General features: G+C 41.0%; 1 protein-coding gene across 1 annotated transcript in view; it reads right to left on the bottom strand.

The window, feature by feature from the left end:
* Positions 1 to 26,632, bottom strand: part of FANCB (FA complementation group B) — a 115,287-nt gene that overhangs the window by 6,273 nt on the left and 82,382 nt on the right. Inside the window, exon 14 of the mRNA XM_043896171.1 lies at positions 3,886 to 4,029. The gene's annotated coding sequence lies outside the window, so the exon portion shown is untranslated. The remainder of the gene's footprint in view (positions 1 to 3,885; positions 4,030 to 26,632) is intronic.

The raw sequence follows: 26,632 nt of genomic DNA, 5'->3' as shown, positions 1-26,632 counted from the left end.
CAAGCAGAGATGGGAATGGCAAATGCACATTAGACAACTGAGAGAGCCACCAGGATCCAATCAGCCACTGGAGGAATGGAAAGATGTTTAAAAACGATAAACATATTAGTAAACACATAGCTGGAAAGAAAGGAGGAAATGGGGAACCGAAGGATTTTAATAGCCATGGTTCTCATCTGGGATGATTCTGCCCTCCAGTGAACACCTGGCAATTTCTGGAGACAATTTTAGTTGTCAAAATGGGGGCCAGAGGTGGTGGAAGCTACCAGCATCTAGTGAGAAGAGCCCTGGCACTCTTTTAACCATCCTACAGTGCATAGGACAGTCCACTCCCACATCAAAGAATTATCTGACCCCAAATGTCATCAATGCCAAGGTTGACATATCCTGCCCAAGAGAAATAGAAATGAACAACTTGTTATATTGACAAGTCAGATTGCTATAATTCTCTGGTACTCAGAAAATCTCTACTTTGGTTGGTTGGGACTGACATGCACATAGTGCTACACTTAAAATAAAATGCCTTTCCATGAAAAAAAAAGAAAATTTCTTCTTTGAAAACATTTTGTTCACTGATCTATTCTATATAGTTTCATTTATTCAGTCTATAATCATTCATATACTCATACATTTATTTGTTCATTCAATAAATTTTTGAGGTGCTTTGGGAAAAACTAACGTAAGACAATTCACTTAACCATTAAATAAATTAGTCAGCACCTATATGTAATGTGGTTAATGAATCAAATTTGCGTCCTTCCCTCAAAAAACATCAAATTTTGAGTTAATACTAAATGAAAACAGAAGAGAAAACAGGAAAAATAAAGCAAAATCCTGCTGACTTAACAATCAAAACTTTATGTAATCCCAATAAGGGGTAATTTTATTTGGACAAACATTTAAAGAGCAGTTGTCACAAGTCTATAAGCTCGGCAAAGACAGCATCATTGGGCTTCTGTGTGATGCTAGCTGGTCAAGACTGTTTTCATTGATTCACTTTCAATTTTCTTTAACCTTATACAGCATATAGCAATTTACAAAGAGGTTATTTTTAAAAGGTGTTTTAAAAAACAGCAGTTGAGTGAAACCCACTTCAATGATGATTGAAGAGCTAGCTCTAGGACATACACATGCCTTGCACAAAACTTCAGCTCAGAATAAAGTCTGAACAAACATTTCAAGTTAGGAAAGGTGAGGGTCATGAGTGTTCTGAATATACTTCTTATGAAAGGCGAAGTATCATAACAGTGCTATTCGAATCAGAAAATGAGAGGCCCTGGGAGTCTTGGAAGAGGTTTCAAAGGCAAGAAAGGTGTAGTCATAAAGCAGTCTGGCTGACATGAAGGGTGTGGGAAGGAATAGGAGAAAGGGATACCTGTGGAAAGGCCGTGACCACAATTTAGAGGATATTCAACACTCAATAAGATCCTCACATCTAAACAAAGGCATGGAGGGAGGGAGGGAAAATCTATCTTACATTGCTCAATATTACTCAACACAAGCTCTCTTTATATCACCTCACACCTACTAGAAGGATTATTACCAAAAAGGTGACAAGTGTTGGCAAGGGTGTGAAGAAAAGGGAACCCTCCTACACTGTTGGTGGGAATGTAAATTTGTACAGTCACTATGGAGAACAGTATGGAAGTCGCTCTAAAACCTAAAAATAAAACCACTGTATGATCCAGCAACTGCAGTATTTATCCAAAGGAAATGAAATCTGTATCTTCAGATATCTGAACTGCCATGTTCAGTGCAGCACCATTCACAATAGCCAAGATACGGAAACAACTAAACTGCTCATTATCCAATGAATGAACAAAGAAAAAATGTGTTATAAAAACACAATGCATTAATAATATTATCTAGCCATAAAAAGATGATGCTGTGAAAGTGCTGCATTCAATATGCCAGCAAATTTGGAAAACTCAGCAGTGGCCACAGGACTGGAAAACGTCACTTTTCATTCCAATCCCAAAGAAACGCAATGCCAAAGAATGTTCAAACTACCGCACAATTGCACTCATCTCACACACTAGCAAAGTAATGCTCAAAATTCTCCAAGCCAGGCATCAACAGTACGTGAACCGAGAACTTCCAGACGTTCAAGTTGGATTTAGAAAAGGCAGAGGAACCAGAGATCAAATTGCCAACATCCACCGGGTCACAGAAAAACCAAGAGAGTTCCAGAATAACATCTACTTCTGTTTTATTGACTATGCCAAAGCCTTTGACTGTGTGGATCACAACAAACTGCAAAATTCTTCAAGAGATAGAAATACCAGACCATCTGACCTGCCTCCTGAGAAATCTGTATGCAGGTCAAGAAGCAAGTTAGAACTGAACACGGAATACCGGGCTAGTTCCAAATTGAGAAAGGAGTATGTCAAGGCTGTATATTATCACCCTTCTTATTTAACTTATCTGCAGAATACATCATGTGAAATGACGGGCTGGATGAAGCACTAGCTGAAATCAAGATTGCCGGGAGAAATATCAGTAACCTCAGATATGCAGATGACACCACCCTTATGGCAGGAAGCAAAGAAGAACTAAAGAGCCTCTTGATGAAAGTGAAAGAGGAGAGTGAAAAAGTTGGCTTAAAACTCAGCATTCAGAAAACTAAGATCATGGCATCTGGTCCCATCACTTCATGGCAAATAGATGGGGAAACAGTGGAAACAGTGAGAGACTTTATTTTGGGGGGCTCCAAAATCACTGCAGATGGTGACTGCAGCCATGAAATCAAAAGACTCTTGCTCCTTGGAAGAAAAAATATGACCAACATAGCATATTAAAAAGCAGAGACATTACTTTACCAACAAAAGTCCGTCTAGTCAAAGCTATGGTTTTTCTAGTGGTCATGTATGGATGTGAGAGTTGGACCATAAAGAAAGCTGAGTGCCAAAGAATTGATGCTTTTGAACTGTGGTGTTAGAGAAGACTCTTGAGAGTCCCTTGGACTGAAAGGAGATCAAACCAGTCAATCCCAGAGGAGATCAGTCCTGAATGTTCATTGGAAGGACTGATGCTAAAGCTGAAGCTCCAATACTTTGGCCCCTGATGCATAGAACTGACTCATTGGAAAGACCCTGATGGTGGGAAAGATTGAAGGCAGGAGGAGAAGGGGACGACAGAGGATGAGATGGTTGGATGGCATCACCAACTCAATGGACATGAGTCTGAGTAATCTCTAGGAATTGATGATGGACAGGGAGGCCTGGCATGCTGCAGTCCATGGGGTCAGAAAGAGTGGGACATGACTGAGCGACTGAACTGAACTGAGCCATAAAAAAGAAGGAAATTCTATTATTTGTGACAACATGGATGAACCAATGGAGCACATTATGCTAAGTGAAATAAGCCAGATGCAGAAAGAAAAATACTGTATATTCCCTGGTGACAAAGTGGCAAGGAACCTGCCTGCCAATGCAGGAGACACAGAAGACAGGGGTTCAATCCCTGGGTCAGGGAGATCCCCAGAGAAGGAAATGGAAACCCACTCCAGTATTCTTGCCTGGGAAATCCCATGGACAAAGGAGCCTGGTGGGCTGCAGTCCATGTGGTCCCAAAAGAATCGGACATGACTCAGCAACTAAGCAACAAGTAACCAGATTAAAACAGTTACTCATAAGAAAACATCAAAGTAGAGCTGTGGGTAGTGATGGTTGTTAGCAAGAGATAGGGGTGTTTATTTGTAGCATGCCACTGTGAACCTAATAAGGATTTGGAGCAAAATGGGGCTTGCTAACACAAGGGCTGAAGACCTGCCATCTGGACCAGAACGGGTAGGCTTTTGGGCAGTCATGGGGATGAAGCTAGGGGAAGAGGCCGGAATAAGAAGTAGAAAGAGGAAGAGAGGCAGGAGTCATCCTCAGTACTCACGTGAGGTTCATCTGCGTAGTTAGAAGATGCTTACAGGGGAGTGGTCAGAGACGCTGGCCCTGTCTACTGCTCTCTGCAGATATTTCTGCCTTCCCACAGGTAAGAATAGGTTGTTTCAAGAAAACTTGCCAGGCATTCCTGGGTCTAAAAGCAGGTTTACCAAAATAAAAACAATAATTATAATGCTGAAATATTTAAAGGTTTACAAACCCAAATCCGCAAAATTCAAAAGCCACTCTTAAATGAAGGTCTGGTGTAGTGTAAATTAGCTGGTTTTTCCCAGGGGGTCTACCTATTAGGGCACCTGCTGGGATCAGTTTCTCAGCAGTTACTATCATCACTGTGGGAAAGCTTGAAAACAGCAAATTATTTTTCTAGGATGAGAAAGTAATGACTTTGTACCTGTTCAAATTCCTGAGATTACAATTTGCAACACTCAATATTTTTTTCAATTCTATCTGCTCCTAATAGAGATATAAATATTCAACGGTGAAAACTGAATTAAGGGGATAATTACTGGATTAGGGTAAAGTTGCAATTATAGTAATTTGACGATTTCAATTACTCTGGCTTTCTCTTTGACAAGTATGACTGAAACAAGTTGAAATTGGAATCCATAGGTCATATAAAGATAAGATTACTAGACAACATTTGGTATGGAAATATTCACTCCTAGATATGCCTCATTAGAATCACAGTCAGAAAACACTGTCAATCTGTCCTTTTAAATAATAAATTGGCACATGCTGTCTGACCCAATAACATTCATTCTATTCTTCTTGTCCCCAATAAAATGTTATCAAGGAAACAATCAATCATTATCCAATATCACAGTCTGTCAATGGCTGCTTCTCAAATACTGGATGGAGCAAGGCAGTCTCTACTCAAATCCTGGCTCCTTCAGAGACTTGAGATATGATATATGTGAGCGCTCTGGTCTTGGAGATTCAGATGTTGCTCAAAGCATGGCTCCTCAAATTCTTGAATTTGAAATATGTGAGTTTCTTCACCTTTACTTTCTCCAATGTCAAAAACCAAGCAAAGTGAAACAACAGCAACCAAAACACCAAAATGATGCACGAAAAATTGCATTATTTAAAGAGAAAAAAGAGGAAAATATTTCCAGAATTTAAAAAGTCCTGCTGTTATTCAGCCTGCATGGTTTCCAAAATTTAAATCAACTCTGCACAGTTTCTAGGAATTTCTTTCATTAAGAGGTTCTCAACCACAAGTGATTTTGCTCCCTAGGGGACATCTGGCAATCTCTGGTGACATTCTGGGTTGTCATAACTTGAGGGAGGTCTACTCAGATGTACTGGGTAGATGTCGAGGATGCTGATAAATATCTCACAGTGCATGGCACAGCCCCCGCCCCCCACATTACAAAGAATTATCCAGTCCAAAATGTCAGTAGAGGTTGGGAAGTTCTGCTTAACTCAATTACAAATGATGCATCCTTGGGGATGGTGTTTAACTGGACTAAATAGAGAAGCTCTTCATTCATTCCATGTATTTCAGAAGAGAGACCAATTCAAGATTATGGCTGAGAGAGTACGAGTTGCCGGACACTGGCAAAGTGGGACAACTTCAGATGTGACATGTGTGGAAGATCTCTTATGTGCTAGCTTCCTAGATATATTTTTTAATGACTCTATTTATTATTTTTGGCTGTACTTGGTCTTCATTGCTGCCTGAAGGCTTTTCTCTAGTTGCAGAGAGTAGGTGCTACTCTCTAGTTGCACAGGCTTCTCATTGCAGTGGCTTCTTTTGTTGCAAAGCACGGGATCTGGGAACAAGGGATTCAGTAGTTGCAGCAAGTGGGCTCAGTAGTTGTGGCTCCTGGGCTCTAGAGTACAGGCTCAATAGTTGGGGCACACGGGCTTATCTGCCCTCTACATGTAGGATCTTCCCAGACCAGGGATCGAACACGTGTCTCCTGCATTGGCAGGTGGATTCTTTACCACTGAGCCACCAGGGAAGCCCTCCTAGGTATCTTTTTTAATCTGCAGAGTAATCCTCTGAGGTATACAGAACTATGCTCATTTAAAGAAGCCTAACCTAAGAGACTAAGAGAAGTTTAAACATGACCAAAGTTTCTTGGCTGGGTAGGGAGCCAAGATTCACTTGCAGGGCTTACCTCGCATGGTATTAGGAAGTAGAAGGTGGTACCTGAAACACAGCAGCACATGCTGGAGGAGATGACGTGACAGAAACTGAGATCCCTCCTACCACTTCTGCGCACCCTTCCCTAGCTTTGGCACGATTCTGCTTGTAAGAGATGTACCTGTGACTTTGTTTAGAAGACATCCTTAGGTGCCAAGAGTCACTTGGCCTGCCCACATGGAAAGCCCACAGTGCCTGGGATTCTAGTTGGCCCTGAGCAGCCCTCAGCCAGTAACTCAGGTCCCTCAAAGTACAGAAGTCTAGCTCCTGCTCTCAAGGCAAGGCAAAGGCTAAAAAGTAACGCCCACCCAGAGCTCCCCCATGGGATGAGGCTGGAGTATCCTCCATGGGACCTCACCTACAATACCACTCTTCCCCATCCTGCATGCCCCATCCCCTCACCCTTTTCTCCTGAGAGCACTTCCTTAAGAAATCACTTACACACAAATCCTTGTCTCCAAGTCTGCTGCTAGGGGCACCTAATGCATAAGAAGAGATAGTGTGGAGGTCAGGGAGGTTGGGGATGCTTCTCAAAGTAAAAGGACATTGAACTGGAGGATCATGGGAGATAAGCTCAGCAAGATAGGTGGCATCCAGGACCAACCAAGGAATCTGCACGCAGCCTGTGAGCAATGGAAAACTATCCTCAATTTTTTTTTTTTTAGTAATAAGGGTGAGCATTCTCCATGAAATGGAATCCACTACATTAATAAACCTTAGTTGATACTAAAAGTAAGTTATTGGATATTTTCCAAGTGTATTAGTAAGTAATGGGGAACTTGCAAGTACAGCAAAATGTAACAAAGGAAAATAAAAAATTCTTACAAAGTGAAACACTTCTCTCTATGACAAGTTAAGTTTCTAACATGAAAGGAAAACTATCGACACTTGGTCTCTCAGAAAAGTATGGTCATTTTTTGTTTGCTTTACTACTGACTATTCCCTACCTGCCTACTATGTGCCAAGCATTCAATAAGATTAGTTAAGAAGTAAATCTTAAGGTTAAACACTGAAATCATTTTCTGGGTTTTTTAAGTCTATGTGCTATACATATAACAAGAAGAGAGACATTACAACATTAAATTTTAGTCTGAGGCCTAAAAAGTAAGTTATTAATGATAATTGGATAGAAATACGTCTAAACTTTTTAAATGCCTGAAATATTCTGAAATAATTGATTTTGATGTTACATAGAAGGTTAGACTTTAGTGTATACTTGATAGTGTTACAATTCAATTTTAGTAGAACATGTATTGCCCAGATTCATTGGTCAGCAAGCTTTTACCGTAAAGAGTTAGATAAGAATTATTTGAGGTTTTGTAGGTCAGATGGTTTTTGTTAAAATTACTCAACATGGCTCTGCAGTGCAAAAGTAGCTGTAGATAATACAAAACTTAATGAGTGCAACCGTGTTCCAATAAAACTTTACACTGAAATGTGATTTTCATGTAATTCTCATATGTCACAAAGTATTTTGATTTTTTTAAACCACTTAAAAACACGAAAATCATTCACAGCTCACGAGCGGGCTACAGAAAAACAGGCAGTGGGGTGGGTTTGGTTCAACAAACTAGGGTCCTAGTTTTGGGTGTCCCCAAAGTAGGGCTAAGGCAAAGGTTTGGGGTGCAGGTAGTTTATTTGGGAGGTGACCCCAGGAAGTGGGAGTGAAGGAGTATGAAGAGAGAGAAAGACTGGAAAAGAGAAACAGCCAACAAAGGATGTGGAATCGTATCCGTTACTGAGGGCAGCTGGACTCGATGGCACCGAGGACTCTCTCAGAAACCAGTAAAATGTGCTCAGACATTCCCCTCTGAAGAATGGGAGGCTCTGGATGGCAGTGCCAAGCTGAAAGCATGGAGAACAAAAACCTCATATGCCTAAACTTTCACCTTGAGGCACAGATTAAAATCAAAGACTTTCTGTAACATGCTTTAAAACATTCTCTCTTAGAGCAATAAAAATAAAATACCCAAAAATCGAACTCTGACTTTGAGTCTGATCACATTCAAGGTTGCCTGCTGAATCACAGTAGCAGTTGGATTCATAGCCCTGCCATGTCTTTAATGTGAGTGAAGACAGTGCTCTGGAAAGAGTGCAATTTTAGCAATTCGAATGGAAATATCTAGAACACTTTGATGAATACTCTGAATCCCCAATTCCCCAGGAAGTGCTTCCCACTGGGCCTCGTGAGTCTGCAGAGCAGTTCTCCTATCCTTGCTTAGAGGAACTCTGACTACCTTGCCTGAGTGTGTGCCTTCATAGAACAAATTAATATTTTGTACCCCACCAGTCATTGTCACCCAGTCAATAACCATAATCAGAGTTCAGCATGCCCTGGGAGAGAGGCTGAGGATGGCATCAAATAAGAGAAGGTTTCTATAATGGAAGACCTTTAGGAATTTGTTAAATTATAGCAATGAAAATCAGAGGGATATTTTTGGGAACAGATCTTGAGGATTTTGAACCCAAAGGAAAGAATGTATAAAAGAAGAAGAAAAAAGAATGTAATGCACAATAAAAAACAATACATATTTCAGGATGAGAATGCTGGGAGGAGTTATTGACTAGTATTGACTAGTATTCTGGAGTAGTCAGACACTTGCCTGTTCACTGTTCAGCTGTTTGCAGCAGCTTCAAATGCCCATGGATGCAAATGTGCTACGTTAGCAATACGTGCGTGGGTCAGTATGAGTTTCCTATTGCTGCTGTAAGAAACTACTACAAACTCGGTGGCTTTTAAAAACACAAATCTATTCCCTTACAACTGTGGAGGTCAGAAATCTGAAATGGGTCTCCTTGGGCTAAGATCAAAGTGTCCCCTGGAGCCTTCAGACAAGTGCTCCCAAATCAATACCCTCTCCTGGATCCAACCTTTTGCTCTCTCCTCCTGAATCCAGCACTCTCAAGCTCCAATACCATAGTTCTCTTCTGGATCCTAACACCATATGTTGGCTGGCTCCTGCAGCAACTTTGGGACACAGTCCCCTTTCTCCCTTGGAAGGTCAGTGCTTCTGGCAGGGCTGTGCTGTGACATCACCCCAATTTCTCTCCTAACTGGCTGCAGGATATAAAAGCATTCTATCCCTGTTTGCCACTTTTGAAAGTTTTAACAACCCCACCTTCCAAGTTGTTTTAGAGTGAGCTTCCTCAGATCATTTCTGGCACCAGATCTCTTAGGTTGTAGGAGTGCTCTTGGGAACACACGTAAAGGTATGAGGAAAGCAGCTTTGGGCACAGACAGAAGTTAACTGCAATGTTTTCACAACCTTGGCCTCAGGCGAGCATATCTGAAGCAATCTGAAACTGAGACGGTCCCTTAAAGGGTCCTGCCTCGAATGGCTGCTATCCAAAAGTCTACAAGCAATAAATGCTGGAGAGGGTGTGGAGAAAAGGGAACCCTCTTACACTGTTGGTGGGAATGCAAACTAGTACAGCCACCATGGAGAACAGTGTGGAGATTCCTTAAAAAACTGGAAATAGAACTGCCATATGACCCAGCAATCCCACTGCTGGGCATACACACCGAGGAAACCAGATCTGAAAGAGACACATGCACCCCAATGTTCATCGCAGCACTGTTTATAATAGCCAGGACATGGAAGCAACCTAGATGCCCATCAGCAGACGAATGGATAAGGAAGCTGTGGTACATATACACCATGGAATATTACTCAGCCATTAAAAAGAATTCATTTGAATCAGTTCTAATGAGATGGATGAAACTGGAGCCCATTACACAGAGTGAAGTAAGCCAGAAAGAAAAACACCAATACAGTATACTAACACATATATATGGAATTTAGAAAGATGGTAATGATAACTCTATATGCAGGACAGAAAAAGAGACACAGATGTATAGAAGACTTTTGAACTCAGTGGGAGAAGGCGAGGGTGGGATGATCTGAGAGAACAGCATCGAAACATTTATATTATCAAGTGTGAAACAGATCACCAGCCCAGGTTGGATGCATGAGACAAGTGCTCGGGGCTGGTGCACTGGGAAGACCCAGAGGGATGGGATGGGGAGGGAGGTGGGAGAGGGGATCAGGATGGGGAACACATGTAAATCCATGGCTGATTCATGTCAATGTATGGCAAAAACCACTACAATATTGTAAAGTAATTAGCCTCCAACTAATAAAAATAAATGAAAAAAAAAAAGGGTCCTGCCTCGAGGCAAGGGGGCCAGGGATTCCTACTGCATCAGCTAATCAACGGCTATGGCTGTCCCTGAGGAAGGGCCATGACCCTTGTGATGTGGCTCTCTTCAGAGAAGGGCAATCCTCAAAAAGGGACTTTGGCATCCAGCAGATGAGGGGATTGGTGCTTCAGTCCCCAAAGAAACCTGGGTGATAGATAGCATCTACTACCAGGAAATGGTAAACAAACGAACAACAACAACAAAAAAAAAAAAAAATCAAAAGTTTTTCAAAGCATTGCCCCGGCAGCTTTGATATGTTGAGAGGACTTTTCCTGGCCCCAAAGTGGAAGCTGTGGGGTCTTGGACCTAACATCTAACAGTGGTGGGGTCTGGCCCTTCTCCTTGTCATTGCTTGCCAAGAATGGAACCTGACAAATCAAAGGACCTCCCCCAAAGGAAAGGAACTATTTTAAACTCCCATTTGTGCTAATGCATGTTTCATCTAGTCTCTCTCAGGCCCTTGTGGCAAGGGAAGGGAGCTGAGGAAAAGTGTACCTTGAATGAGCCTTATCATATCCCTGATAAGAAAGTGAGAACAAGGAGCTCCATAATTAGTAGACAGGCAGCAGACTTGGGTAAAATTGTCCAAGAAGCAGCCACATAATCTATTATCGGGCCTCTACTGGCATTAAGTTCACGACCACCTGAGAACACCATGAGGTTAGCCTTGCCCCAGTTGCCAACTCCTTAGTGCCAAGTTCTCCACGTTTGTGACACCAGAAGGCCTTGTCACGAATCCAATGATAATATATTTCATAGATAATGGATCTAGAGCCCAGTGAGTTGAATGATGAGAAAGGTCAGCATGCAAAATGCTTCACTGAAGAAAATGGGTCAAAGGCAAAATGGGGGTTATGATTCTGAAGAGAGGTAACTTATATATGGCCTTGGTCACTATATGGTGAATTTCTTGGGAGAACACGCCTCCCTGGGCTGGGAGCTCCATTAGGGGGAGTCAGAGAATTAAATGCAAGGATGTGAGAGGAAGGAACACCTCCATGTCCTTCAGCATTTAAAGTAATCTCCCATCAGTGCCCTCTGACACTCCCTCAGTTCTTGCTTTCTTCATGAAAAGTCATTCAAAACATATATGAAACAGGACTTCCCTGGTGGTACAGTGGATAGGAATCCTCCTGCCAATTCAGGGGACCCGGGTTCAATCCCTGGTCCGGGAAGATTCCAAATGCCACGGAGCAACTAAGCCCTCTAGCCAAAACTACTGAGCCCATATGCCACAACTACTTAGGCCTGGGCACCTAGAGCCTGTGTTCCACAACAAGAGAAGCCACTGCAGTGAGAAGCCCATGCGCTGCAATGGAGAGGAGCCCCTGCTCACCACAACTAGACAAAGCCCGCGTACAGCAACAAAGACTCGGTGCAACCAGAAATAAAAAAAATAAAGCATATATGATGCACACTCCTGTTCACAGCAACATTATTCAGAACAGCTAAAATGTGGACTCAATTCATGTATCCATTGACAGAGCAATGGATATACACATTATGGAATATTATTCAGCCTGTAAAAGGAAGGAATTCTGCAATCTGCAGGAACATGGATGAACCTGGAGAACACTATGCTAAGTGTAATAAGCCAGTCACAGAAACATAAATATTGTAAGATTCCGTTTATACAAGGTACATAAAGTAGTCAAAGCAATAACAATAGAAAGTATAATAGTGATTGCCCAGAGCTGGGGGGAGGGGAGAATATGGGGTTATTGTTTAATGGGTATAGTTTCACCTTTTACAAGATGTTAAGAATTACAGGGGTGGGTGGTAGTGATGGTTGCACAACAATGTGAATGCATTCAATACCACAGATCTGTGCACTTAAAAATGATTAAGATGGTAAATTTTACGTTGCATGTATTTTACTATAATATTCAAAAAGACAAATCGATAAATTAAAAATAAAAGAAAGTTAATTTGTTCATTTTAAAGCTTTTTTAAAATAAATCCACTCAAAATAAGTAACAGGAAGGATAAATACATGAAATAGATGAGACTTTAAATGAGGAGGTCAAGAATAAGACAGGAGAAAATAAAAAGACAAAACAAAAACAGGAATAAGTAAAAACCCAATCTAAAGAAAATGGAAAATTACTATGAATAAGAAGCTGAGATCCAGTGAGAAAAGCAACAAAAACAGAAACTGAAGGCGGTATGGTTAAAATAAACCTTAAATTTTTTTGGTTAAAAGGCGAGGTTAAGAATTAGTAGAAAAAAGGGGGAAATCTGGCTGGATTGTGTCAGAGGTGAAGTTCCAGGTGAAGTCCCGGGGCTAGAGTTGCATTTGGCTGAAATAGCAGGAGTATGACCCACAGACTGAGATCCCAGGAGGCTGATATCAGGCAAGGTCCATGCCAGGTATTTTAATAGAAAAGATTTAATCTAGAGAACTGACTGAACTGTTGTCAGAGAAACCATAAGAGAAAGGTAGGAAACTAAAGCAGCAACCTGTCCCTATAGAAGAGGTTAGAGTTATTGGAATTTAAAGGTTTGGAGTCCCACGGAATTGGAACCCAGAGCTGGGGGCATGGGTGGAAGGGGCGGGCACGGTCCAGCTGGTCCTGATGAGCTCTGAGGGGTCCAAGCGGGCTTCCTACTAGGAGTGTGGCAAGTACTGAAACCAACTGCCACTGTCAGAGTGAAGAACCACTGCTGTGGTGACTGACTAACAGGAACAAACGTGGACAGGAAAAAACAGGTGCCTTCTCCTCCCAACTTTGAAGTCTCCCTCTAGTGCCCCCTACTGGCAGAACCTGGCAAAGGCTTGCAAAGTCTCATCCCCAGCAAGAAAACACAGCGCGGTCCAGTCTGGTTGTCACTGGAAACAAGCAGCTATTTAAGTTTCAGTTTAAATCATGAAAATTAAGTGAAATTAAAAATTCAGTTCCTCAGTTGCACTATCAGCATTTAGAGTGTTCAAGAGTCATGTGTGGCTAGTGGCTACCATGTTGTAGGAGATGGTGAGGCCCTAAATCACTTAAGAAGGAATGCAATTCATCTGGATTAGTTTCACTTCCTATGTTGTATCTTCAGACCCAGAGGAACCATTCATACTGTAGCAAAGGCACACTTTCTTCAAAAAAATAATAGTCTTATGTCATTTAAAAAGAACTTTTCTTCAATATGATGGTGGTGGCGGGGCAGTGGCAATACTTTATTAAGCATTTACATTTAAGAGCCAGGTCCTGTTCAAAGTATTTTGGTTTCAGGATTTCATTTAATAACACAGCACTAACAGCTGAGTACTTTTATGATACAGACATAGAGGAATTTAGGGTGGGTAAGGAACTTGTCAAAACCACACAGTTGACAGCCAAACTCTTGACTTAATATCTGGAATATGTTTTCTCAGGCTATAAAATCGTCACAAGGAGATTTTATTTGCTTGCTATTGTTTGGTAGAACATTATTTTCTCAGAAAAAAATTAATTGGGCCAAGAAAACCAACAATTAATAGTGGTGTTTAATAACATAAGGAATTATGACAATGAAAGTAATTTTACTTTAATAAAATTCACTCCTAGCAGACTTACAACAACCCAGTGAGGAGAAATAAAGGCTCTTTCTGGTTTTTTGTTGAGTCATCCCACTCCATCAGATTCAATGTTAAGAAATATCTTGGATTGAATCATACACCTTTCAATTGGGTTTCCCTAGTGGCTCAGATGGTAAAGACTCTGCCTGCAATGCGGGAAACCCATGTTTGATCCCTGGTTCAGCAAGATCTCCTGGAAAAGGGAATGATTTGTTTGCAAGATTTTTGCTTAATTTATGAATAGAGATTAAACCTCCTTGTGTCCTCATTTTCTATTGCATTAACAACACAGTTATCTAAGTTATGTTAATCAGAGGCCACATGATCAAAACATGATTGGGTCAGTTATTAGCTTTGTGATATTAAATAGCTATGAAGTTTCTCTAAGCCTTAGTTTCCTTATCTCACACAGATATTGTGAGGATTAAATTAGATCATAGATATATGTAAACAATGTTGAACATTCTTGGACATGTATGATAGTGCTATTATTAATGGATGTTAGATGGTCCTGTAACAGAAGGCAAAAGAGACAGAAACAATTATTTCTTGTCTTTCAAGCATGTCTACAGTTATTTGTTCACTCAACAAACATTTATCAAATGCCTACTATGTGCCATACACTATCCCAGGTTCTTTGGACATATCAATGAACATATCAGACAAAAATCTGTGTCATTATGGCAATAACATTATATATAGTCACCATCCATTTTATAAACGACATTACCCCATTTGTCACAAATATAAATAGGAATCCTCCCTGTCTTTACAAATTTTATATTCCATTACATTAAAAAGCATGTAAAACACCCTCTAAAAGGAACATTTATGAACATATGAAGTATTCCTGGCAACAGGAATTAAACATGTAGTGGGATATGAGAGTTGGACTATAAAGAAAGCTGAGTGCCGAAGAATTGATACTTCTGAACTGTGGTGTTAGAGAAGACTCTTGAGAGTCCCTTGGACTGCAAGGAGATCAAACCAGTCCATCCTAAAGGAAATCAGCCATGAATATTCATTGGGTGGACTGATGCTGAAGCTGAAGCTCCAATACTTTGGCCACCTGATGCGAAGAACTGACTCACTGGAAAAGACCCTGATGCTGGGAAAAGATTGAAGGCAGGAGGAGAAGGGGACGACAGAGGATGAGATGGGTGGATGGCATCCCCGACTCAATGGACATGAGTTTGAGCAAGCTCCAGGAGTTGGTGATGGACAGGGAGGCCTGGTGTGCTGCAGTCCATGGGGTCACAAAGAGTCGGACATGACAGAGCAACTAACTAGGGAAAAGATGCTAATTTAGGTATCAGAGAATCTAGGTTCTAGTCCTCTCCCTGCTTCTAGCTTCTTGTATTATCAATTACACTCTGTGAATTTCAATTTTTCTCACCTGCCAAAATGGGAGTAGGTATTATCAGCAATAAAGTTATTTCTACACATCTACTATAGTCATACTAGCAAGATGCCACATTTATGAAGAGTAGAAAAATATAGTTTTTCATAGTTAATATAATGAGAGGCACTGTTGTCGTTGTTTTTAAGTCGCTAAGTCATGTCTGACTGTTTGCAACTACATGTACTGTAGCTCACCAGGCTCCTCTTTCGTAGGATTTCCCAGGCAAGAATACTGGAGTGGGTTGCCATTTCCTTCTCCAGGGGCACTTCCCGACCCAGGGATCAAACCTGCATCTCCTGCATTGCAGGCAGATTCTTTACCATTGAGCCACCTGAGAAGCTCAAATCAGAGGCACTACTATCATGCATAACTTTAGATGTAACCTTTTAGGGGATTGCTTAGTTTTTCTACTGAAGATTGAAAAAGCAGCTGTTTGGATAGTCCCCAAAGCAGAGTTTGAGACAAAGAGATCATGTCAGCAGAGTGTTGGTGATTTGTTTGAGGGAATCCCAAGAAGTTATAGAAAGAGAAAAGAACAGTGAGACAGGGGAGAAAGTCAACGTCTGGGTGTGTTAATGAAGTTACTGTTGTAGCAATTGGGACCCAGTCTTAAAAGGACTTTTGAGAAAAGATGGAATACCTGCCAGAATAATCCATCAAAATGAGAGGAGTCTGGTGCACTTTTTCACTGGGTCCTGTCCCTGACTGACTGAGGACTGCCCCAAGGGTGTCCCCTTCTGAGCCCAGCAGCTTCCACAGCTTTAGCTCTGATAAGGCCATGAGACAGAAAGCAAGGTGTATTTAAGGTGTGATGCTGCTATGGGTTGAACTGTGTTCCCCCACAAACTCTGCATGTTGGAATTCTAAGTCCCAGCACCTCAGAAGGTGACATTATTTGAAGACAGATTCTTCACAAAGATAATCACATTAAAATGAGGTTATTAGGATACGCCCGAATACAACATGACTGGCATCCTTAGAGAAAGGAGGAAATTTGGACACAGATAGGGCTTCCCCGGTGGCTCAGTGGTAAAGAATCTGCCTGCCCATGCAGGAGATGCAGGTTTGATCCCTGGATCAGGAAGATCCCCTGGAGGAGGGAATAGTAATCCACTCCAGGATTTTTGCCTGGAGAATTCCATGAACAGAGGAGCCTGGTGGGCTACAGTCCATGGGGTCACAAAGAGTTGGACATGACTTTGCAACTAGAGAACAACAATAAGCACAGAAGGAGAATATCACGTGAAGAGGGAAGTTCTGCTGCCACAAGCCAAGGAGCTGCCAGATCCTGGGAGAGCAGCCAGGAACAGACCTTCCCTAGCACCTCTGGAGGGGGCGTGGCCTGTCAACACCATGATCTGGAATTTCTAGCCTCCAAAACTGTGAGCCAGTTCACTTCTGTTGTGTAAGGCACTCAGCTCACGGGATTTTGTTACTGCAGCCTTAGCAAGCTAATGTACGTGCTGCTGAGACACATCTGGACGTGCAAGGAACGGTGTGACCCAGAAATGGCTGAGCCCAGGCGAGGGAAGTGACACGGGTGCTAAAAACATCTTGTAAAGAGTTCCTAGAAGGTGGACGTGCTGGAGCTGAGAGATAACCCTGTTGCTTTTCAGCTCCCCTTCAAGAAAGGGTGAGAAAACTATAACTTGCAATGGCTAAAACTAGAACCCAGACTGTCAAAAGATATGTTCTGTGTGTTCACTATACTTAAAGCAGTGATAAACCCTCCTATAATCCTCTCAGTTGTTAATACAACTTTTGTTCCTAAGGCAGCTATTGAGATTCCATGTCCTCTTTTATATGAATGAATTACACTTGTTAACACATTCAACAAAGGGACATTTTAATAGCCTGGTTTCTAGAGCAGCCTCCATTCCTTCTAGGGTAAGAATGGCAAAAACGAAAAATGAATGACAATCATGTTACACCTAAAAATCTTACATTTATATTCATATTTTTTATTGGGAAAGGTTTAAAAATTGTAATGCATCCACTCAAATGTGTCATAGAACTGCGAGGAAATTGGGAGCATGGATTTTTGCCTAAAATTTGAGTCTCTTTAACTGGGTCAGGAATATCCTGCTAAAACTGCTGTTCTCAGACACTGTCATTTTGTACTTTCCTTCCAAAAGCATCAATCTCAAAAGAAATATGTGCACAAATTAGTGAGAAGAGTTTTTCATGACACTGAATGTTTGATCTGAAGAAAAAGCAAGGCTCTCCATGGAAGTCATCATGCCCTACTTTGGTTAGAACCTGACTCTCCCTCCCCACCTGGCTGACCTGTCCTTCCTGAAAGTAAACCATTTTCTGGGATGAATATATACACTGAACCCTGCTGGCCAACAGAGATAAAGGGCTGGGTTTCAATATCAATGCCTCATTTAAAAAAAAATTAGACCTATTGCCTCATTGTAAAAGGAGTGCTAATCTGTCAAGAGTTTAAAACACAAAAAGTAAGTTGGAAGTAATTTGGACACTTCGTCATAAATAATATTTCCATTTGGAATACTGTAAATTAAAAAAAGGAAATGTGCCATTTAGGATCTATGTTGTTGGATGAGGAACTTAAAGTTCAGATTTTTCTTACATGAATTCATTTTTCTTTTCTGGCCACGTGCTGCTTGCCATGTGGGATCTTAGTTCCCCAACCAATCAGGGGTCGAAATCACGCCCCCTACATTGGGAGCATGAAGTGTTAACCAGTGGACCACCAGGAAAGTCTCTCTAACATGAATTCTCATTCCTTCTTTTTTTCAGCTTTATTGAGATATAATTGATATATAACACTGTGTAAGTCTATGGTGTATCATGTGATGATTTAACACGTATATATTACAAAATGTTTACCACAATAAGGCGAGTCAACACATTCTTCACCTCACGTAATTACCATTTTGTTGTTGTTCTTACAGTGAGAACATTAAAGCTCTACTTTTGCAACTTTCAAGTTTAAAATACAGTATTTTTAACTATAGTTACAGTGCAGTATATTAGATCCCCATAACTGATTTATTTTATAAATGGAAGTTTGAACACTTTGACCAACGTCTCTCAATTTCTTCTGCCCTTCAGGCCCTGATAACTTCCATTCCACACTGTTTCCATGAGTTCAATGTTTGTAGATTCCATATATATAAGTGAGATTGTACAGTATTTCTCTTTCTGTTTCACTTATTTCTCTTAGCATAATGCCCTTAAGATCTATCCATGTTATCACAAATGGCAAGATTTTCTTTTTTATGACTGATATTCCATTGTATACATATACACTACATTTTGTTTATTCATTCATCTGTCAATAGACACTTAGGTTGTTTTGAAAGTAAGGTATTTAACTCTTATTATTTATCATTGCTTATTACTCCCTTCAGATATTACTATTTGCTCAATATATTTAGGTGCTCTGCTATTGGGTTGATATATATTTACAATTGTTACATTCTCCTGATGAATTGATCCCTTTATCATTATATAATGACCTCATCTCCTATTATAGTATTTGACTTAAAGTCTGTTTCACTTGATATAAACATAGAGACTCTGTCCAATTTTAGCTTCTATTTTCATGGAATAACTTCTTCCATCCTCTCACTTTCAGCTTATCTGTGTCCTTGAAGGTGAGTCTTTTGTAAGCAGCATATAGTTTGGTCTTGTTTTTTATCCATTCAGCTGCTCTGCACCTTTTAATTGGAGAATTTAATCCACTTAAATTTTATTATTGATAGGTAAGGACTTACTATTGCCATCTTGTCAATTTATAAGCTTTCATTTTAGCTTGAAGAACTCCTTTCAGCATTAATATAAGGGGGCTGTAGTGGTAAGTCTTTATATTACCTTCATTTCTTTTTTTAAAATTAATTTATTCATATTTGGTTGTGCTAGGTCATTGCTTTATGCGGGCTACTCTCTAGTTTCAGTACATGGCTTCTCTTGGGGTGGAGCACAAGCTCTAGGGCACATGGGCTTCAATAGTTGCAGCATATTGGCTCATTAGTTGTGGTTTCTGGGCTCTAGAGAACAGGTTCAGTAGTTGTGGTTCAGTTTGGTTCAGTTGAGTCACTCAGTCATGTCCAACTCTTTGTGACCCAATGGACTGCAGCACACCAGGATTCCCTGTCCTTCACCAACTCCCAGAGCTCAAACTCATGTCCATCGAGTTGGTGATGCCATCTAACCATGTCATCCTCTGTCATCCGTTCTCCTCCTGCCTTCAACCTTTCCCAGCATCAAGGTATTTTCCAATGAATCAGCTCTTTGCAGCAGGTGGCCGAAGTATTGGAACTTCAGCTTCAGCAGCAGTCCATCCAATGAATATTCAGGACTGATTTCCTTTACGATGGACTGGTTGGATCTCCTTGCAGTCCAAGGGACTCTCAAGAGTCTCCTCCAAGACCACAGTTCAAAAGCATCAATTCTTCAGTGCTCAGCTTTCTTTATAGTCCAACTCTCACATCGATAAATGACTATTGGAAAAACCACAGCTTTGACTAGACAGACCTTTGTTGGCAAAGTAATGTCTCTGCTTTTTAATATGCTGTCTAGGTTGACCATAGCTTTTCTTCCAAGGAGGAAGCATCTTTTAATTTCATGGCTGCAGTCACCATCTGCAGTGATTTTGGAGCCCCCAAAAATGAACTCTCTCACTGTATCCATTGTTTCCCCATCTACCACCATGAAGTGATGGGACCAGATGCCATGATCTTAGTTTTCTGAATGCTGAATTTTAAGCCAATTTTTTACCCTCCTCTTTCACTTTCATCAAGAGGCTCTTTAGTTCTTCACTTGCTTCCATAAGGGTGGTGTCACCTGCATATCTGAGGTTATTGATATTTCCCCCAGCAATCTTAATTCCAGCTGGTGCTTCATCTAGACCGGCATTTCACATGATGTACTCTGCATATAAGTTAAATAAGCAAGGTGACAATATACAGCCTTGACATACTCCTTTCCCAATTTGGAACCAGTCTGTTGTTCCATGTCCAGTTCTAACTGTTGCTTCTTGACCTGCATACAGATTTCTCAGGAGGCAGGTCAGGTGGTCTGACATTCCCATGTCTTCAAGAAAGTTCCAGTTTGTTGTGACCCACACAGTCAAAGGCTTTGATGTAGTCAATAAAGCAGAAGTAGATGTGTTTTTTCTGGAACTCTCATGCTTTTTAGATGATCCAGCGGATGTTGGCAATTTGATCTCTGGTTCCTCTGTCTTTTCTAAATCCAGCTTGAATATCTGGAAGTTCATGGTTCACGTACCGTTGAAGCCTCGCTTGGAGAATTTTGAGCATTACTTTGCTAGCATGTGAGATGAGTGCAATTATGTGGTAGTTTGAGCATTCTTTGGCATTGCCTTTCTTTGACATTGGAATGAAAACTGACCTTTTCCAGTCCTGTGGCCACAGCTGAATTTTCCAAATTTGCTGGCATATTGAGTGAAGCACTTTCGCAGCATCATCTTTTAGGATTTGAAATAGCTCAAGTGAAATTCCATCACCTCCACTAGCTTTGTTTGTAGTGATGCTTCCTAAGGCCCACTTGACTTTGCATTCCAGGATGTCTGGCTCTAGGTGAGTGATCATACCATCATGATTATCTGGGTCATGAAGATCTTTTTTGTACAGTTCTTCTGTGAATTCTTGCCACCTCTTCTTAATATCTTCTGCTTCTGTTAGGTCCATACCATTTCTGTCCTTTATTGAGCCCATCTTTACATGAAATATTCCCTTGGTATCTCTAATTTTCTTAAAGAGATCCCTAGTCTTTCCCATCCTATTGTTTTCCTCTATCTCTTTGCATTGATCACTGAGGAAGGCTTTCTTATCTCTCCTTGCTATTCTTTGGAACTCTGCATTCAAATGGGTATATCTTTCCTTTTCTCCTTTGCTTTTGGCTTCTTTTCTTTTCACAGCTATTTGTAAGGCCTCCTCAGACAGCCATTTTGCCTTTTTTCATTTCTTTTTCTTGGGGATGGTCTTGCTCTCTGCCTCCTTAACAATGTCACGAACCTCCTGTCCATAGTTCTTCAGGCACTCTGTCTATCAGATACAATTCCTTGAGTCTATTTGCCACTTCTACTGTATAATCGTAAGGGATTTGATTTAGGTCGTAGCTGAATGGTCTAGTGGTTTTCCCTTCTTCATTCAATTTAAGTCTGAATTTGGCATTAAGGAGTTGATGATCTGAGCCACAGTCAGCTCCCAGTCTTGTTTTTACTGACTGTATAGAGCTTCTGCATCTTCGGCTGCAAAGAATACAATCAATCCGATATCGGTATTGACCATCTGGTGATGTCCATGTATAGAGACTTCTCTTGTGCTGTTGGAAGAGGGTGTTTACTATGACCAGTGTGTTCTCTTGGCAAAACTCTGTTAGCCTTTGCCCTGCTTCATTTTGTACTCCAAGGCCAAATCTGCCTGTTACTCCAGGTATCTCTTGACTCTCCTACTTTTGCATTCCAATCCCCTGTGATGAAAAGGACATCTTTTGGGGGTGTCAGTTCTAGAAGGTCTTGTAGGTCTTCATAGAACCATTCAACTTCAGCTTCTTCCGCATTACTGGTTGGGGCATAGACTTGGATTACTGTGATATTGAATGGTTTGCCTTGGAAATGAACAGAGATCATTCTGTCATTTTTGAGATTGCACCCAAGAGCTACATGTTGGACTCTCTTTTTTACTATGATGGCTACTCCATTTATTCTAAGGGATTCTTGCCCACAGTAGTAGACACAACAGTCATCTGAGTTAAATTCACCCATTCTAGTCCATTTTAGTTCACTGATCCCTAAAATGTCGATGTTCACCCTTGCTATCTCCTGTTTGACCACTTCCAATTTTCCTTGATTCATGGACCTAACATTCCAGGTTCCTATGCAGTTCTTTACAGCATCAGACTTTACTTCCATCACCAGTCATATCCACAACTGGGCACTGTTTTTGCTTTGGCTCCATCCCTTCATTCTTTCTGGAGTTATTTCTCCACTGATCTCCAGTAGCATATTGGGCACCTACTGAGCTGGGGAGTTCAACTTTCAGTGTCCTATCTTTTTGCCTTTTCATACTGTTCATGGGGTTCTCAAGGCAAGAATACTGAAGTGGTTTGCCATTCCCTTCTCCAGTGGACCATGTTTTGTCAGAACTCTCCATCATGACCCATCCATCTTGGGTGGCCCTACAGGGCATGGCTCATAGTTTCATTGAGTTGGACAAGGCTGTGGTCCATGTGATCAGTTTGATTAGCTGTGACTGTGGTCTTCATTCTGTCTGCCTTCTGACAGAAAAGGATAAGAGGCTTATGGAAGCTTCCTGATGGGAGAGACTGACTGTGGGGGAAACTGGGTCTTATTCTGATGGGCAGGGCCATGCTTAGTAAATCTTTAATCCAATTTTCTGTTGATGGGTAGGGCTGTGTTCCCTCCCTGTTGTTTGACCTGAGACAAAAATTATGATGGATGTAATGAAGAAAGTGGTGACCTCCTTCAAAAGGTCCTATGTACACACTGCTGTACTCAGTGCCCCCGGCCCTGCAGCAGGTCACTGCTGACCCACACCTCTGCCAGGATCCTGGGCACTCACAGGCAGGTCTGGGTCAGTCTCTTGTGGGGTCCCTGCTCCTTTCTCCTGGGTCCTGGGGCACACAAGGTTCTGTTTGTGCCCTCCAAGAGTCTCTTTCCCCAGTCCTGTGTAAGTTCTAGAGGCTCTATGGTGGGGTTAATGGTGACCTCCTCTAAGAAGGCTTATGCCACACCCAGGTCTGCTGCACCCACAGCCCTTGCCCCTGCAGCAGGCCACTGCTGACCTGTACCTCTGCAGGAGACACTCAAACACTCAAAGGCAGGTCTGGCTCAGTCTTTGTGGGTGTTTCCTGGTGCACACAATGTTTTGTTTGAGCCCTCTGAGCATCTCTGGGGGTTATGGGGTTTGATTCTAAACATGATTTTGCCACTTTTACTGTCTTCCTGGGGCTTCTCCTTTGCCCTTGGATGTCTTCTTTTGGTGGGATCCAACATTCTCCTGTCGATGGCTATTCAGCAGTGAGTTGTAATTTTGGAGTTCTCGCAAGAGAAGAAGAGTATACATCCTCCTACTCTGCCATCTTTCTTTATCTTAGTAGTTGTGGTGCACAGACTTAATTGTTCTGTGGTATGTGGGATCTTCCCAGATTAAGGACTGAACCTCTGTATCCTGCACTGGCAGGGGGATTTTTCACCACTGAGCCACCAAGGAAGCCGTCACCTTCATTTCTTAAAGACAGCTGTGCTGGGTAAACTATCCTTGGCTGGTAGGTTTTTTGTTTTTTTCCTTTCAGTCCTTTTAATAGATTATTTCATTCTCTCTTGGTCTGCAAAGTTTCTACTGAATAATCCACTGATAGCCTTATGGGGGTTCACTCGCATGAGAGAATTTTTTTTCTTCTGCTGTTTAAAATCTCTCGTCTTTGACTTTAGACAGTTTTATTATAATGTATCTTGGAGAAGATCAATTTGGATCAAAATTTGAGGATGTCTGTTAGCTTCATGAGCTTCCCCCATGGCTTAGCAGGTAAAGAATTTGCCTGCAATGCAGGAGACACAGGTGACACAGGTTAGACACCTGGGTCAGGAAGATTCCCCTGGAGAAGGAAATGGCAACACACTCCGGTGTTGTTGCCTGAAAAATACCATGGACAGAGGAGCCTGGTGGGCTATAGTCCACAGAGTTGCAAAGAGTCGGACGCAACAACAAATAAGCGTAACATTAGCTTCATGAATTTGAATTTCCAAGTCTCTCCCCAGGTTTTGGAGGTTCTTGGCCATTATTTCTTTAAATAAGCTTTCTACCTCTGTCTCCTTCTCTTATTCTTCTAGGACTCCAATGATGCATAGATTATTTCTTTAATGGTATCTCTAAGGACCATAGGCTTTCTTCACTTCTTTTCATTTTTTTTTTTCTTTCTCACTCTTTTCTTTTTTCTGGTCACACTGTGTGGCTTGTGGGATCTCAGTTTCCTGACCAAGGTTTGAACTCGGGTCATGGCAATTAAAGCCTGGAATAATAACCACTAGGCAACCAGGGAAACTCCCTTTCTTTTTTCTTTTTGTTCCTTTGATTAGATAATTTCAAATGATTTGTCTTTAAACTGACTGATTCTTTCTCCTTTTGGTCCTATCTGCTGTTGAATCTCTCACTGAAGTTTGGTTCAGTCATTGATTTTTTAGCTCCAAAGGTTATTTTATTTTTTCCATCTTTTCATTGAACTTCTAACTTTGTTCTTGTATTATTTTCTTGATTTCATTAAATTAATCATTTATGTTGCTTTATAGTTCTCTGAACATCTTTAGAATAATTATTCAATTATTTAAAGAATTATTTCATTATTTATTGGGCAATTCCTGTATCTTCACGTCTTTGGGGTCAGTTATTAGAGGTTTCCTATATTCCTTTGGTGGAGTAATCTTTTCCTGAATCTTTTTCATCTCAGTAGACTTCCACAGGTGTCTACACATTTGAAGAAGCAGTCATCTCTCCCAGACTTTACTGGCTGCCCTTAGTAAGGAAAGACCTCTAATGTGGGTGGGGCATACTGGTGTATGCAATGACCCTGTGCCTTGTGGTAAAAGGTACCAGGTGCAGGCGTAAGCAGAGACTCTGTCTCTGGGGGGCTATGGTGACTTGGTGGTTCTGGGTACTGGGGACCACAGCATCAACCAATACATGGTCCTTGGTGAACAATGTAAAGGGACCACAGAGGTTACAAGAGACGTTGGGGTCCTTAAGGACACTGTTACAAATGCATCTTGTGTGTAATCAAATGAGAGGCATGCTTCTGTTTACATAGAACCAGGCAATGGTCCAGGTTGAAGAATCCAGGGTCAGAATCAAGGAGGAAGAGGACATGTTGTAATTTTAAAGACTGAATCAACAGCTTGTTGACTGACAGATCCTGGGGATTAAGACTGAGAGAGACGAAAATTAAAGCTAGAGGATAATGCAAAGGTTTTTAGATTGGATGACTGAGTGATGTTGCTGTTAATTAAACTAGAGAACAACAGAGGAGAAAGGATGAAAGGAAAGATAATGAGTTACTGTGGTGAAGAGGCCTTTATGAGATGTCTATGATATAATGCAGTTACAATCATGGGTTTGGATCTAAGGAGAAAAGTGAGGCTATATAGATTCGTAAGTCATCTGTGAATATAGAAGGCAAAGAAATTGCCACCGTAATAAATGTTTTCAAAATTATTTTATTTAATGTCCATGACAACTCTGAGTTATACATTATTTTTATTGATGAGGACACTGAAATTCTAAAAGACTAAATCACTTCCCCAAAGCTATGTAGCTAGTTAAGCAGCAGAACCAGGATTCAACTAACTCTTATTAAATACAAAGTTTACATTCTTTCCTCTGTGTCTTGCTGACCCTCTCTAAGTCATGGCAGTGACTGACTCTCCCATGAAAAGCCTATAGAGTGAGGAGAGAGTAGGTACAGTGTTGGGTGTGATGGAAAAATCAAATGCAGCCAGCTTGTAGTTTACATTCCACAAGGAGAATGTAAGAAATGGTGTGGTTGAACGAAAGAGACAGTAGCTACCCTGATAAAGTGATTCTCATGCCTATTAAGGGCTGTTACTCTACTTTCCAGGAAAAAATTCATCAGGCTCTTTGAGTGAATGTGACTTTCAGACATGGCAAAGTAGAGAGAAATCAAGAACACTTAGGTAGCAATAAAAGAAAGAGTGTCTTGGGTCTCCAGCCTTTCAGCTTCAATATGATCCTTTAAATGCTGTAGAGTGGCCATTAGATTGCCAAATTGGTAGCTGACCACCAACCAGACACATCTCTATTTTAATACCTTTCTAGCTTCCTTTACTATATCTCTGGAGAAGAGGCTATAACTTCCATCTTAGTTTTTCTTTCAAGAAAATGAAATACAAATTTTGGGGTAGACAATGAAAAAGAGTAACTATTATCTACTAAATGCTTCAGTATTTTCAAAATTAATACATTCACTCATGCATTCAATGACTCTTCATTAACAAGACACTGCTCTTGCCTTCTAGAATACTACAGTTCAGCTGCAGAAAGAGTTCAGTCTTCAATCACAAGTAGTTTCAATGAGAAGAAGCTACTAGAGAGGGAGAAATGAAGATGCAGACCTGCCCATGAGACAGGGCGAGACAATGTGATGCACAGCACAGGTGGAAATATTAGCCTATGAAAAGAGGACATCTCTTTAAGAATAACAGCCAGAGGAGAAGAAAGATTGGGTACAAAAGCAGTTTGATGACAAGAAAATGAAAGGAATTTGTGTCTAGTGGCATCTATTATTTTTCTTGTGGAATTTTCTTCTGAAAATCAAGAAGAAAGTTTCAAATCAGCAGAAAATTTTAGAACAATATTATGTCTTTCACAGGGTTTTTGCCCTGTCCCAAACACAAAGATGCCTACACCCA

The sequence above is a fragment of the Cervus elaphus genome, chromosome X, assembly GCF_910594005.1.
Source record: "Cervus elaphus chromosome X, mCerEla1.1, whole genome shotgun sequence".
Taxonomy (NCBI): domain Eukaryota; kingdom Metazoa; phylum Chordata; class Mammalia; order Artiodactyla; family Cervidae; genus Cervus; species Cervus elaphus.
The sequence above is the reverse complement of the archived record's forward strand: the minus strand, read 5'-3'. Positions and strand labels throughout refer to the sequence as shown.